The sequence below is a fragment of the Mirounga leonina genome, unplaced genomic scaffold (assembly GCF_011800145.1).
Source record: "Mirounga leonina isolate KUSES-001 unplaced genomic scaffold, KU_Mleo_1.0 Mir_53, whole genome shotgun sequence".
Lineage (NCBI taxonomy): Eukaryota > Metazoa > Chordata > Mammalia > Carnivora > Phocidae > Mirounga > Mirounga leonina.
In genome coordinates this window covers 51420718-51436608 of record NW_023270807.1, presented here as the reverse complement: position 1 = coordinate 51436608, position 15891 = coordinate 51420718, and the positions used below count along the sequence as shown (strand labels likewise).

The 15891-nt window shown below is 36.0% G+C and overlaps 1 pseudogene; it reads left to right on the top strand.

Annotated features, from left to right (window-relative positions):
- Window positions 1-10726: 10726 nt before the first annotated feature.
- LOC118001099 lies at window positions 10727-12859 on the top strand (annotated as a pseudogene).
- The last annotated feature ends 3032 nt before the right edge of the window (window positions 12860-15891 follow it).

Here is a 15891-nt window from a genome sequence, read left to right as displayed (position 1 = left end):
TGATTGCTTGGTTTCAACTTCTTGGTTGTGACATTTATCTTTGCCACTAAAAATAGAAACAAATTTGTGAGCCAAATGTGTCTAGTAATAGATTAGCATCTTATGGCAATCTTAAAAAATGTGTTCTTAAAAAGTGGTTTGGTCTTTCCATACAAAAAGGAAAATCTGCAGTACATATTGGCTGACCATGTCTAGATCACCTATCCTCAATCCAGTAGAATGTAAAATGTACAGTTTACACAAATATCAGAAATGGTTAACTAAAATTGGAACTGCTTATGACAACTGATAGAAGTACTTCTTAAACTGGATTCCTATTCAAATTGACTATATATATTTCCTTGTGTACTTGTAAAATGGAATGCAAACCTGAGAAAAGGTGAATGGCAATTTTCAGAGAGAATTTGAAGATATAGGGGCCACAGGAATTGTTCAAGGAGAAGTCTTCTAATTTGATCTCCTTTCAGCTACTATTTGAGGCAAGTGAGTGATGGTGTCATTTCTCCAGATGTTAAAATTCAGAAACTCTGTTACTGTACTGGAAAAAGCATATGAAGATTACATGAGTAGACAACTTGGGAGAGAACAGTTTTAGGCCTGTTACATGAATGCTGTTTCTGAGCAGAATCAAGGATCAGGTTTTGCCACTTTTGGAAATAAAGGTTAATTGCCCCATTGATTGAATATGCTTTGCTTTCTAAGTGCTTAGGATTACTTTCTTTTACTACATGTGAGGCTTCTGTTTGGCCTTAACATTGATTTCATTATTTGGATACCACCCCTTCCTTTTTTCTTTAATCAGTTATAACACATTCTAATTCTGTTTTTAAAATCTTGCAATCTCCTCTTTCAGCATCCATGGGTGTACAAAAATCTCATGTGTGTAAAAAGTGTGCCTTGGGTACATAGGACAGAAGAGTTGGCTGAAGTGCCCAGTCTTTTAACTCTGATATGTGTTCCCCAAAATAGGAAAATAAGCTTTATATCAATTAAGTTTAGCTAAGCTAGCAAATAATTTAAACATATTAATAACAATGATTTTAAGCTAATAGTCAATTTATGAAAATGTCTCTAAATTGCCTCCAATACCTAGAAAGAGTTTTTATTTCCACAAAACCATATAAAACAAATCCAAAAATTTATGATGTTAATATAACATATAATTGGTATAAAATATTGTTTATTTAGAGATAATAGGAAAGAGTACTGTTCTTGGTCTGAGTTATTACAAAGTTCAAATTATTTTTATTTTTTATTTTTTTATTTTTTAAAGATTTATTTATTTATTTGAGAGAGAGAGAATGAGAGAGAGAGGGAGTACATGAGAGGTGGGAGGGTCAGAGGGAGAAGCAGACTCCCCGCTGAGCAGGGAGCCCGATGCAGGACTCGATCCTGGGACTCCGGGATCATGACCTGAGCTGAAGGCAGTTGCTTAACCAACTGAGCCACCCAGGCACCCCAAAGTTCAAATTAGTAAAGTTTTAGTTCATTAGTACTTACTATGTAATTATTTAAAAGATAAAATTTTAATTTTGAGGAACTTCACTTTAAACAGATACCATAGGATAATTCTAAATACCCTGGTTCATAGAGTAATTTAATCCATACAGCCGTGTTGAAAACACTGAAGATCAGTGAGGTCACGATGTCTAAAGGTATGTGGCTGCTACTGAATCAGTCAGAAGCAAGAACTCTGTAAAGCAAGTTACTAGGGGATGTGTCTTAGTTTTTCCCAGCTGTAAATTTCTCTGTGCATGTGTTACAAACATGCCTGACACTATGACTGTTACAGCTTAGCATTCATTTCCCCTGATATGTTGACACTGGAGTGAAACACGGCGGCCTGGGACAAAGAGATTTGGTGTTCTCACGGTGAATCACCCCACACTGGCTACTGATAAGCACTGCCACAAATCATGGATAGCTGGCAAGGCCCTCTGCCCTAATTTGTTTTTAAAATTTTCATTCAGGCAGTGTAACTTCATTACATTCCTGCAAGCAAGACCCCAGGCATTGTGTAAGAGAGATTTACAGCCAAGTAAGACAGCCATTTCGGACTGCAAAGAAATCCCTTCAGTTGCACAGTGTCTGCACTTTTCCTTAGTTTGGCCAAGTAGATTTCTTTCTTTCTTTTTTTTTTTTTTAAGATTTTATTTATTTGACAGAGAGAGACACAGCGAGAGAGGGAATACAAGCAGGGGGAGTGGGAGAGGGATCGGGGCTCGATCCCAGGACCTGGAATCATGACCTGAGCCCAGGCAGACGCTTAACGACTGAGCCACCCAGGCGCCCCAGCCAAGTAGATTTCTTATGAAATAATTTTTTTTTAAGATAGATTTTGTTTTTCTTCATATGACTAGATGAGGGAATTTACTGCTGCATGTAAAGAAGCGTTCATTATCGGGCGCCTGGGTGGCTCAGTTGGTTAGGCGACTGCCTTCGGCTCAGGTCATGATCCTGGAGTCCTGGGATCGAGTCCCGCATCGGGCTCCCTGCTCGGCAGGGAGTCTGCTTCTCCCTCTGACCCTCCCCCCTCTCATGCTCTCTCTCTATCTCATTCTCTCTCTCAAATAAATAAATAAAATCTTTAAAAAAAAAAGAAGAAGCATTCGTTATCTCTAGTCACAGTCTCATGAAAATTAATGTGTAAAAACTCTCTAATATCCTTTGCTGTTATTCCTTAATTGTAGTTTTCTCTTTCCTGTTAAAAAGAATTCAGCAGATTGAGTCCAGGTGAGAATATACATTCTGACATAGGGCTGGAAGTATGATGGAGAAAGAATGTATCATGTCAAACACCTTCAGCCATACTGTTGACAAACCAAATCTTGTCAAGTACTGGACAGCTTGCTTTCCCAACAAACTGCTTCTCCTACTTGAGCCACGCATTAAAACTTGGCAGATCAACTTTTAACACTGACAGAAATGTTGTTGCCTACTTACTATTGCTTGGAGAGTAAACAGTCCAACTGAACTTTTAAGGAACTTTGACACCCATAAACAATTTATAAAAACTTCAGTTTGGCACAATGAAAACAACTGAAAAGATTTTGAGCAAGACCATATCAGAAAGAAAATCTATTTCCTAGAAAAGGATATATTTCTCAAACTAAAGAGCCTTTACAATAGCATGTGATTTATTGGCTGGAGGTAATCAAAAAGCCCTACCCTTCCTTTTCTGTTGAATTTGTGTTAACAGTAAAGAATGTCTAAATTCCTTTTTAAAAAATTCATTTTTTCTGCCTTATTGATGTAGTTAATGTCTCTACGCATGGTAGAAATTTTGTAGAATATTGAATTCTACTTTGATTTCTAGAATAATAATATTTTGAAACACTAATTAGATTTAATCCAAAATTGAAAGAGTAGTTTAAAGAGATTAAGCTAAAAACAAGTCCTATGTAGTAATAAATACAAAAAATATATAAAAGTTTCCTAATATTCAATTGTATGTTTGAAACCATTCAGAGTTGAGTCTCAGATGATATATGTATTTTATTCTCGTGTGTTTCTCATTCTCTTGAGGAAAAGACATTTTCTGTATTGAAACTGGACTTTAGTTTTAGCCTAGAACTGTGAATGTAAATATAGTGCAAAAGACTGTTTACTATAACTTCAGTGAATGCTTTATCCATAACCTTTCAAAAACTTGTCAGTAATGTGACCAATAGTTCTCAGTTTGCAGCTCAGCAGTTCTGGGTGGCATCAGGAGAAATGCTGATAGCAGATATATGGGCCACATCTGCCCTTCAGGCACTCAGCCTATGAAGTACCCAGCAGTGGTGAACTTTGAATGTCTTTAGTATTTTTTTTTTTTTTTTGTATCAATGTAACAAATCCAAACTATGTCAGTTTGAGATGTTGTTGGCAACATGTTTTTACATTCCCAGGAGTGAGGGGCATTGTGTTTTCTCTCATATACAGAAAACCCAGAAATGTTAAGCTAGAAAACAAAATAGAATAGAAATTAATATCTTTCACTCTTTTTGAGCCAAGTCAATTTTTTTTTTTACTTTTAATGAAGCCATTGTTAGTTTTGGGTTATTGTACATATTCATTTCTAAAAGCATGCCTTTGGAGTTTATTCATTAGAATGGTGAATATTATGTTAAATGTATTCAAACATTTAATTTTGTTAAAATTAATAATAAAACTTGTTCATAAATAATATAAACAAATTTCTAGGGACAGTGGAAAAAAACTAGATCACATGAAGAAAATTGACACAAATTTCTTTATTTCCTACTAGAATATGTATATGTTCTCTCTCTTTTTGCCTTTTTTTTCCCAGTGTACCAAAGAGTAGTGCAGTAATCTCAAGTTATACTGCTCGTCTTTCCCCCCAAAAGTAAATCCATTTATTTATTTATTCAGTGGCATAGAGTATAAGCAAATGCTTCAGAGAAAACACAACCCTTACAATTGTCTGAATTTTAACTGGCTACTGTGTTTAGATTTTCAATTTTCCTTCCTTCTTCCCTGCCAGTTTTGAAGAGAGTGTTCATATGCCTCACAATATGCTGAGCCCAAGATGATCAGCCAAGTCTTGGCTTCTTTGAGAGCTTAAACCCTTTAAACTCAGCTCTCTCTGGCTGGCAGGTCAGCAGCACTGAACAGACGCTGCAGGTTTCTGTTTAGTTAAGTTTCCACAAATGCAGCTCTGCTTATTCTTAGCAAGAAAGGGGAAAGATTATCTGCCCCATGAACAATTCTATCCATCTTCCTTTTCTTAGCTCTCTGTGTCTAATCTGTTTGGCATAGCAGGCTTTTTCTTTTTTTTTTATTCATAAGTTTTTGATTGACAGATATTATTAAAAACAAACAAACCAACCATAAGATGTTAATGTCTTTCACTCCTGAAGTCATGTATTTACTTCTCATGAAACCTGCATATGTTTCACTCATTCTCCCATTTTATATTAATAGACGTGCTTGGCAAAATGATACTCCGTAGATTTACTCTTCAGATGTTAGTTTTTATATAGAGATTAAGTTTACAAAAAACAATGTAGACTTTCTTTAATCTCATTTCATTCACATCTAAACTCTATTTCAGACATTTCCTCCCTAACACTTCAACTCTTGTTCAAACACTGGCTGCTTTTCTTAGGGTTACAGAGATCACTCAAACCAGCTAAATGAAGTTGGAATGTCTGTTTATTCTGCACAATTTCTTTAGGTCATTATTAAAACCTCAAAATAAAAATAAATGGGATTTAGAGTAGCACTTAAATCACTAATGTAGCTTATGTATGAAAAAAATTCAGTATTGGTGTATGTCAGCTTAAATAAGAATCAGGAGGCAAACATTACCTTGCTACATGTTCTTGATTTTCATATGCATCCACAGATGAAATTACTGGTTTGTGTTGGTTTTGCTTTGATTAGTTTCTTGACTTTCCTATGGTTGAACTCTATAAGTGGTTGAATTCAAATGCAATAATGCCATTTGTTACATGATTATTAGACTTAGTTGTGGACAAAATAATAATAAGTATTGATTTTGGCCTTATATATAACAAGAAGCCCAAAGCAATATACTTTATTTTAAATTGATTATTCTGAATTTTAAATCCCTCCTCAGCTGCCATTTATTATTATTTTTAGCTGACATTCAATCAAATGGTAAATGTTTATTAAAGAGTCGCTATCTAGTTTGTGAGTCTAGAATCTATATTGTGTAGATGCATAAAACAAAGAATACAGAGTTGATTAAACTTAGAAATAAAGGGAAGAGGGGAAACACTATTTGGTTGCCAATATGCTAGTCATTTCAACCTCAATAGCTGTAGTATCAAATGCCTCAACTTCATTTAAAAATTAACTCTGCCACTTCCCTATTTCTGTCAGTGATGCAGCTATGTTTTGAAGACTTTTACACCATTAATCAATGCATCATTTCTTTCTCCTTCCCTATTTTTTGCCTGGGCTATATGCATGTGCATTGTTTTCAAGAAATCATGCTTTTAAATAGACAGCCCTACAGTGAACACACCCACACACACAAATAGAACCACACATGGGCATATATGCACGTGCGAGCACACAGGTGCTTTGAAGAGGAAAATGCATACTATGGTGTTCATGAAATTCAAGTTAATTTCAAATAGAATAAAAGATTCAGAGTGAATATTGCAACAAAATTGTATAGTGAGTAAAACCAATATGACCAAAAATTACAGAACAGAAAGAAGCAACACTCTTTAGCATAGATAGGAAATAGAAGTACAGTTAAGGATGAAAATGAATTTTGACTTTACATGTTAAATCTGGGGAGAATGATAGTTATTACTCAAGGAATAGCTGATGCTGCTTGTTAGTGATTAAAATAAGCTTCCTTGTGTTACCTCTTTACATAAATTGTTAGAGCTTCTCATATTTACCATGGATATTCTGATCTTGGACCTAAACTTCTGATGATATATAATAAGCTTTCTTAACAAAAAATAAGGGACCTAGTTATACAACTTCAGTTATACTGTTCTTAGAATTCTGCTTTTAGAGAATTTAATTCAGACAGAAAGTTTATCTTGGCTTTTCTGGTGTGTGTGTGTGTGTATGCATGTGTGTGTATTCTGGTGTGTGTGTGTGTGTGTGTATTAGGACCAACACATGGGTTTTACCAAAAGAAATATAAATATCATTTAATTTATTGTCTTATAATGTGATCCTTTAAGTCACTATATACTTGTGAAGTTTTTTCATACGTTTAGAGAATAAAACAGAAGGCAAGAGATTCAGAAGGCCTTTCTGAGTAGCACCCATATTCAGAACTCATACTATGGTTGCATTTTGTGTTCTCTGCAAAGAGATCACCAGAAAAGGATGGCAGTCTCCCATCTAAAAACATTCTGATAGAACCAGCACATTTTTGTGCCCAGTGATAATGCAGAATTGTCCAAGCAGCATTTCTATATCAGTTTGATAGTCACTCAGGTTTTGCTGCAGGAATTTGTATATTAATATAGATTTTCTATAATTTGTTTAGCCTCCTGGCCTCACCTAATCCTCTAACCAATCTATAATGGGGACTGAGAAGTGTCAAAGGACCAAAGTTTCATTTTAAAGAATTATCAGCTAATCTGTAATTTTCTATTTATTTTTGAAACGTCAGAAAGTACAATGGGCTCAGTAATTAGAATACTTGCAATCCCATTATTGTCAAGTACAAAATATATTTTGCCAGATGAAAATACATTGGATCAATTTATTGCATCTTCTTTTATATGTCTTCAAAAGTTTTTCCTGATTATTTACCTTTTTCATGAGAGGAATTGAACTGTCAGGAATATTTTTAACAGAGCCATCAAAATGGTAGCAATGACAACAATAATACAACAAGCATTTTTAAATGCCTACCAGTTGTCAGACATGGAGCTCTTAAATGGAATTGCTCATTAATTCTTACAGCATCTTTTTCTGACAAGAATTTTTACCACTTACTATGAGGAAACTAAAGAAAAGTTCAATTAAGTATACTTTGCTCCCTAGGACAATAAATGGACTGACTGGTTAGATTCCACTCTTTAAACTCAGCCCTGCTGTGATGCTTCCTTAAACATAACTCTAACAGGGCTTTTTCCTTTCTTTCCTTTTTTTTTTAATAGGATAGACCATCAGAGGACTTGGGAAATTAAAATTCATTAATAATCACAGGACCAAAATGTATGGAGAAATTATTTTTGTCTCAATCCCATATAACAACAAAAACCCCTGGACCTTGGACTCAGGTACTACTGGAAGGGAAAACAAAATTGTTCTAAATTTAAAACAAACAAAAAACCTTACTAAATAATCTTGCACAGGAGCCTAGAAAGTAAGAGAAAGCCAATTGGCAGGCTTGAATGTTTGCAAAGTCAGTTTATCAATAGACATTACAAAGCCCCAAAAGCAAACTCAGGAAAGATGTATTAACTTATTCTTCAGTATCAAATAACACTAAAGAAAATTTATTCCAAAATTTAGAATTTTAGTATTCCCTTACTATAAAGCTAAAAGCAAGGACCCCTCCACATGTATAGCAATATGTGTTTAATGTTCATTCTCCTTTATAGTGATACTCTTTAAGAAAAGTAAATAATTATATTTTATTCAAACCTAGATAAATACTCTCACATTACTAGCATACCACAAATGATATAAAAATAAAGCCATCTTAAATTTATTCGTAGAAGAATGATGACCTTCCTTCCGTTTTTTATTAATTTATACTTGTTCTTTATTAGAAAGTATTAAATTTCTATAGTGTTTTATTAAGATGATAAGGAAACATATGAATCATTTGATGGATTTATTAAATTATACACTAATTTATAAGAAATGAGACCTTTATTTGTTAATGTTGCAAAAGCAACAAAAAAGTTTTTAGAGATTTCATATACATATGAAATTTCCTCCTTTAGACTTTTCTAGGGACTTACTGCAATGCCATATATACTGTAAAGGTGCAGTTTGAAGAGAATTAACATAGGTTTTGTAGTTTGCAGGCTATACATAACTGTTATCACCAAAGAACAAAACAATTGTATTTAGAAACTAAAGAAGGAATATCAATACGGAGGATATCAGAGTTCTCACCTTGTTGGTTGACAGCCAATATATAACTGCAGAAACTCTTTTTATTTAGCTAATAACAGTATGTGATTGCTGTAGACCCCACCTCTCAAGAATTTGGAACCATCAATAGTTTATACCTCTGATTGATCTTCAAGCAAGTAAAGATATGCCCAGAGAATACCTTAAGAAGAGATTTTGGAAAAATATTGTGTTTGTAAACAGGGTGCATTAGTAGCTCAGGCTACTTAACTGTCCTGGAAAAATCTATAAATCACAGAAAATAGACGTTTGATAACAAAGTATATTATTATATAAAACATATCTATTCTATATTCATATTATATTTTGAAATATCTATTTAATTTTGTTGTTGAGAGAGAGAGTGTGTGTGTGAGCAAGGGGAGGGGCAGAGAGAGAGAGAGGGAAAGAGAGAATTTTAAGCATGCTCCACACCCAGCCCAGAGCCTGACGTGGGGCTCCATCTCATGGCCCTGACATCATGACCTGATCCAAAATCAAGAGTTGGTGGCTCAATTGACTGAGCCACCCAGATGCCCCTAAATTTTTATTTTCTCCCCACCAATAATAAAATTCTTCTCTCTTCTAAGTCATAGATGACGTGATTGAGGTATAGGATAAGAAAATTGTTCCATATTAGCATATTCCACATTGCTTAATGGAAACATATTATAGCATATGACTGAGGAACATAATTTTTTTTAACATTTATTAAACATCTATTCCAGACTTCTTCTGTATGTCCAGCAAATTGCATCTGGTCCCGTTTCTTCAATTAACTTGTGTAACCTTGATTTCTGAGCCTGTATCTCATATAAGTGGGATAATTAAACAAGATGAACTACAAGATATATCCAAGTGGATATTTTTTGAACTTAGTAGAAATAGTTTTATATGAAAATAATTTCATTTTCAATTTATTAATATCACCATTGCTTGGACCTAGTCCAGCAAATTAATTTTTGATGTTTCAAAAAAAAATCTTACTTATTAGAATGGTTCACCTATAAAATAGCAAGATAATTCTCTGGTGAAGTTCAGAGAAATAAGGTAATTTTAGGCAACATACTTTGTGTGTTCTGTTCTTCCCTAGAAGAGGACAAGCATAAGAGACCAAATAGATCTGGACTCTTGACTAAAGTATTTTGCTTTATTCATTTAAAATTATTTTTAATAGACTTGATCTCATATTTATAAAGATGTTTTCCATCTTTCTCTCTCTGTATCATACTCATTTGTTCCTGTATCTTTAACTTTTATTGCCAAATTACCCTATTTGTATATCTTGCCACATGTGGAAAACAAATATAAAGATATTAGAAAAATGTAATAAAGTACAACCATGTTTTAGCAGAATCAGGTGTTTAGTTTAAGCTCCCTCCAAGAAAGTTTAATTCATGGAGTAGGGAAAGGATTTAGCTAAATTTCAGCATACTATGCATAAGATCTGTTGAATTCCAGAGTAATAGGGAAGACAATCAAAATGGGAACTGAGCTACAAAATACTAATTGTCTAATTAAATCTGCTTCCTGATTCTGAGTAGATGTGCCATTATATCTGTTAGGTCTTTCACATGAAGTCCAAAAATTCCTTGCATGACTGATTAAATTCAAGGTTGCACATTAATCACAAGATGTGTGTTTATCTTTCATTTGTTTCTCTTAATTTAAGAGAAAAATGGAAATTTAAGTAGTTATCTTCTACAGTGTTGTAGGACAAAGTAGAATGCCTGTGTGGCCTGTTTTATTTAGAAATTGGTAAATGTTTCAGTATATTCACATATGAACTATCCAACAAACAGATGCACACATTCAGCTCAATTGAATGGTAGAAGAGTAGACTATAAATCTTCAAGTAGAAAATTACTCAGGATAAACCCATATGGATTATGTTAAGAAAACTGTCCCTTAACATTAATGATTTCATATGATGAATTCCAACACAGTATGAGTCCCTAAACCCCAAGGGCGCTGTTTTTGCAGCTGCATCTGCACTTGTTGCTGGTCTATGGCAGTGCGTGCTGGCTGTAGAACTGGATAGTGAGAACAATGCCTCAGGTAGATACTTACCTCAAGAAATAGGCAAGAAACCTCATATCTGACCAGCAACAGCACATCTCTCTCAGTGGCATATTCCAAACCATAATCTACCATGACCAAAAGAGCAGGTTAGTGAGGAATATAACCATAGAGCTGACAGATTTAACAAATAAAAATTTAGGACATTCAACTCAATTTAAATTTAGGTAGTCAAGGGACACCTGGGTGGCTCAGTCGTTAAGCGTCTGCCTTCGGCTCGGGTCATGGTCCCAGGGTCCTGGGATGGAGCCCCGCATCAGGCACCCTGCTGGGCGGGAAGCCTGCTTCTCCCTCTCCCACTCCCCCTGCTTGTGTTCCCTCTCTTGCTGTGTCTCTCTCTGTCAAACAAATAAAATCTTAAAAAAAAAAAAAAATTAGGTAGTCAATGGACATTTTCTCACTACAAGCACATACTAAATATTGCATCCTGTATTTTATCTGGCAACTCTGTTTAATAAGCTTCCAAAGACAGACAATAAGAATATATTCAAAGGCCAGGAAAACAGAAACCATTTTATGTATTTCAGAGAAAATTTGGTACAGAAAATGGTTACAGAGGTATTGGAAGGCCTAAGAGAGCAAAAGGGAAATAGTGAGGTAACTCAGATACTAGTAACTACAGGAAAGAGCTATGATCTGCAGGGTTGGGGACAAAAGGGAGGGGCTTTTGTCCCTGGAGCCCACAATGAACAGGAGAAGTTGCATGGTTGTCCCTAGACCTTGACAAGGGGCCCCGCTATTGATATTGCAGCACAGGGGAGGAACTCCCCAAAGCAAAGTATGAACCCAAGAAAAAGTGCCAGGTGGGGATAACAAGAGCACCAAGGGAGACAGATAAGGGGCTGATTCTGACTGATGACTGTGGGAAGGAGGCTCTTTCCAGAATAGGTGTCAGCTACTGTTGTATTAATGCGGATTATCAGTCCTCCTCCTCCGACCATTGGTAGAGTCCAGCCAGAAATGAACTGGCAAGGAACTCTAAGAAATATCATTCCCCACTCATTAAAATACACAGAGCAGCACAGAAAATTGTGAATAGGGGCAGAAGGCAATTCCTCAAGCAAAGAACATCTTTTTAAAAATCCGGACAAAAGAATAAGATTCAGAAAAAAGTTTGAGAAAAGAACAGTAATTTAAGTTCCAAATTTAACAAACTAAAGAATTAATAGCTGAAGTGACAGAATTAATAAGAAAGACAAAGACTCTATCTAAGTATAAATAATTTCATCAAAGTGGTTAGGATAATATTTCTCTTATAAAGAAGAATTTGATTTCCTATAAACTGTGAATAAATTTGGCAAGGTAAAATTAAAATTATGTCAACTAACAGGCAAAAGAGAAAAAAGGCCGATACCAGAGATCAAATTAATCAAATGGAGGAAGGTCCCAGAAAATTTTCCTAGTGTTATAAACACATTTAAAAAAAAAAAAAAATGGAAGGAGCTAGACTATGCTGGGAACCTCATCCAGTCTGGTGGTCAGGTTTGCTGACAGTGACAAGGAGTACATGGCGCAGCTAATGCTTCCTTCCCGTTCGGGGCCCATGGCGCCGACACACAGGCACTGAAGTAGCAGCAAGTGGGACTAATGGCATCAGTCGAGCAGGATGGCTACCTGAACCCCATGGCTACCTTCACTGCTGCCCAGATGCAGCAGATGGTGGCACTCAACATGAATGGCCTGGTGACCTCACCCATAACCTCAACCTAGGTGGCAACACCTTTGGGAGCATCACTTCACCAGCTGTGCGTGCCTAACATCCCATCCCCTACTGGGGTGAAAGGCTCACCGGCCTTCCCCCAGCAGGCCATTGGGCAACCTGCAGTGGAAGCTGTGTTTTACCAAAGGCATCCACCCCTAAGCACAGAACCACACCGGCACAGACCCCCTGCAGCAGGCCTACGCTGGAGTCAGAAGTATGCACGTCCAGCCACCCACTGTGCTGACTATGGTCAAGTAAGACAGGTCTTTCTGTCCTCAGTAAATTCCAGTGATCCACCAGCAACAGAGAGAAGGCTCTGTGAGCTCCAACAACCTGGCCAGCACGCAGACCATCAGCCAGGCCACGAACAGCTTCCAGATGAACATGAAGAGGCTCAAAGTGCAGCCCAAGCAGCCCAGAGAGACCAGTCACCCATACTTAGTGTCAGTGGGTCTCTTTCCTCCACCTGGGGGAGACCAGGACTTGCACAGGGCAGGATGCTGAACAGGCTACATTAAAAAACAAACCTCTCTCAATATATATTTAAAAATAAGAACTGTTGACATACCAGCTAATATCAACCAACCTGAAGACTCCAGACACACTCTGTGAACTGTAACCTTTTGTTAAGGAAAGTATAGAATCTGCGGGGTTCAGAGGGCACATGTTTGGGGGGAAAATAGATATGAGGTGAAGAAGAAGAAGATGAAAAATGAGAGGAAAAAAAGCACAAAAAAGGGCAACTTTACAACAAAATAATTTGAGACCAGATGGGGATGCTGAAGGACTGGAACTGGGAAGAAACGCTGCTCACTGATCCCCAGGGCTTTTCTAGCCCATGGGCCCTTGAGGCAGGCTGGGGATGTGTGGCAGGCCTGGTTCCCATGGGGCAGCTGGGAAGATGCCACTGAGCATCTCTATTATTCCTTTAGCTATTTTGGGACCAAAAGACCAAGGTTTTTATTGCAGATGTGTAGCGCTATGTCAAATAGAGGGTGGGTGGAAGAGAACCTCCTTCCTGCCTCCTGGCTGTTCTTGGAACAGCTTAGAGCAATTCTCTGAAAAATGTAATAAAAAACAAAATTTAAAAACTACAAAAAAACAAAAAAAGGAAAAATGCTTCAATGCTTTTAAAACAGCAAAATAATAGTTCTTTGATACTTTGAGAGGTGCTTTGATTACCCTCATTCAAGTCTATGACACTTTCCTACGATTTTCTATATTGTATGTCTGGACGAAGCTGTTAAGATGAACAAATTGGTGGATATTTGGGGAAAGCAACAAAAATATTTAAACTCATTGACTGTGAAGTATGAGAAAACATGGAGGTTAAAAAAGGAACTGACAAAGCAAGATAATTGTTGTAGAAGGTCTGTAAATGCTTCTCTTTCCCCTCTAAAAACCATAATAATTGTACAGAATTCTTAAAAGAAGTTTAAAATACCTATATTATAGAAGAAAAATTAGAGGAAAGCAATTTTTTTTTAAATTAAAGGAAGAAAAAACCCCTATATATGTTAGCATTACTACTAAAATCCCAGATGTTGTAGGACTGTACTGTTACAGAGTTTAGACTCAGTGCTCATCCCTTCTCCCCAGGAGTGCTGTCAGAAGCCCTTGACCCCTAAGGCCAGGCCAGACTCATCCAGACTTGCAGGCTTGTGAGTGCCCACCACTTGTGGAGGCTGTGCCCCAGGCAGAAAGGCTCACTGCCAGCCGTTGCCCTTCTTACCCAGGATCTGGATACATGCTTGCCCTCTCTCCTCAAGCCCTCAACCCGTTCCACCTCACTCATCTTCCTTGCTTGCTCCAGAGACTTTCCAGGCAAGGGAGACCTGGGAACTTTCATCTTAAAACAACTGAGCAACACAAGCACACACTTACACAAACCTTAAAGAAGAGAGAGAAAAATAATCTTTGAGGAATTTCTGAAAACTGTTTACAAGGAATTTTGAAAAACAGGAATGTTTAAATGATGCTGGCTCAGTTTTTTGTAAATACATTTGCATATTTTATAGGACTTTTAATTGTAATGATAAAAAAGACTAGGAAAATGATGTAATGAAAGCACAATATTTATTTTTGGTAAATGACTTTACAGGAGTTAAAAAAAAGGCTTCTTAAAACAACTCAGAATGAGAAAAACACTGAGTTATTTAAGAACACATATATTTTAAAGTATAGCATATTTATTATAACTTATTTGCACATTTGGGAAGACTTGCTTTGGCATTCTGCCTTGATAATCCTCCTCTCATTGATGTCTAGTTCATCTGGAATCCAGGGCATCTCAGACCTACCATTTTTTTCTTTTCTTTTTCTTTTTCTTTTTACATTTTTCTTTTTGATTCAGAAGAACAACTGTCTGGTTCCTCTTAGGCCTCCTGCTGTCACTTTCTATTCTGTTGGTTAGCTATTATTTTTAAAATTGTCTTTTTCTTTCTCTTGGCTCCTTCTTTTAGGATGCCCAGAAGTAAAAAAATAAACAAACAAATAAAAAAACATTTACAGTTCAGTACAACAACTCTTTTCACACTTAACTCCCGAAAATTCCTTGTAATTTTCTATAACTATTAGGTGGTGCTTTCTCCTGCCTTAGCCAAAACAAAAAAACAAAACAAAAAATCCACAGTTTAAAAGAGAAAGAAAGGAAGAAAGAAAGAAAGAAAAGAAATGGGAAGAAAAGTTTCAGAAAAGAAAAGTTTCAGAGTCCTAAGAATAACAAATTAAATTCCTAAAAGATTCCATAGACAGGATTCTAGTTCCTTACAAAAGAGCAAATATCAGATAGTTTATCAACAACTCTGGCTGCCAGGAAACAATAGAAAAATATCTTTAAAACCATCATGAACATTCATTTTCCAAATTAATAACTAAATGTCTAACAGAAGTGACATTCAAAATTAAGGAGAAATAAAGGTAAATAAGATTTTGGTTTGTTTCAAAAAAAACCTTTGAAGAAAATATACAAAGATTACTTTCTCAGAATGATAACATCATAAGGAAAGAAAGAGAAAGATATAATTAAAAACTGGGAAAAAAGGGATGAACCAAGAAACCAATGAAACATAATAAAAAGAAATTAAGCAGACTCCAGCTAACATTCACAAAGAAACTTTTCAATTGTGAATTTATTAAATATTAAGAGAAATCTTAGAAAAAATGTTTTGATTTGTTGAACAAACAAATTGGTAGAAAAGGTAGGTAAATCTAAGGAGGTAGGATTCTGAATTGGACAAAATAATGATGCTTTGTTTGCTTTGTAAACCCTAACAGAGAAACATAAATAGTAATTGGAACAGCAAAGAAAACACACAAGTAGCATAGTTTCAACAAAAGTAAGTTACGAGTTATCGCCCCAACCCAGTCATACCCAGAACATGACTGATACAGCAAATTCCTCATAGACCCCTCATGGGTTTAATAGCTTTGCAAAAGTAATGGGGGAGGGGAGAGAAAAAGAGAGTTCTAATAGCTCTAAAGTCTCAGAATCCAGAAAATCCCAGCAGACATTCTCCCACACATTGAGAAAATTG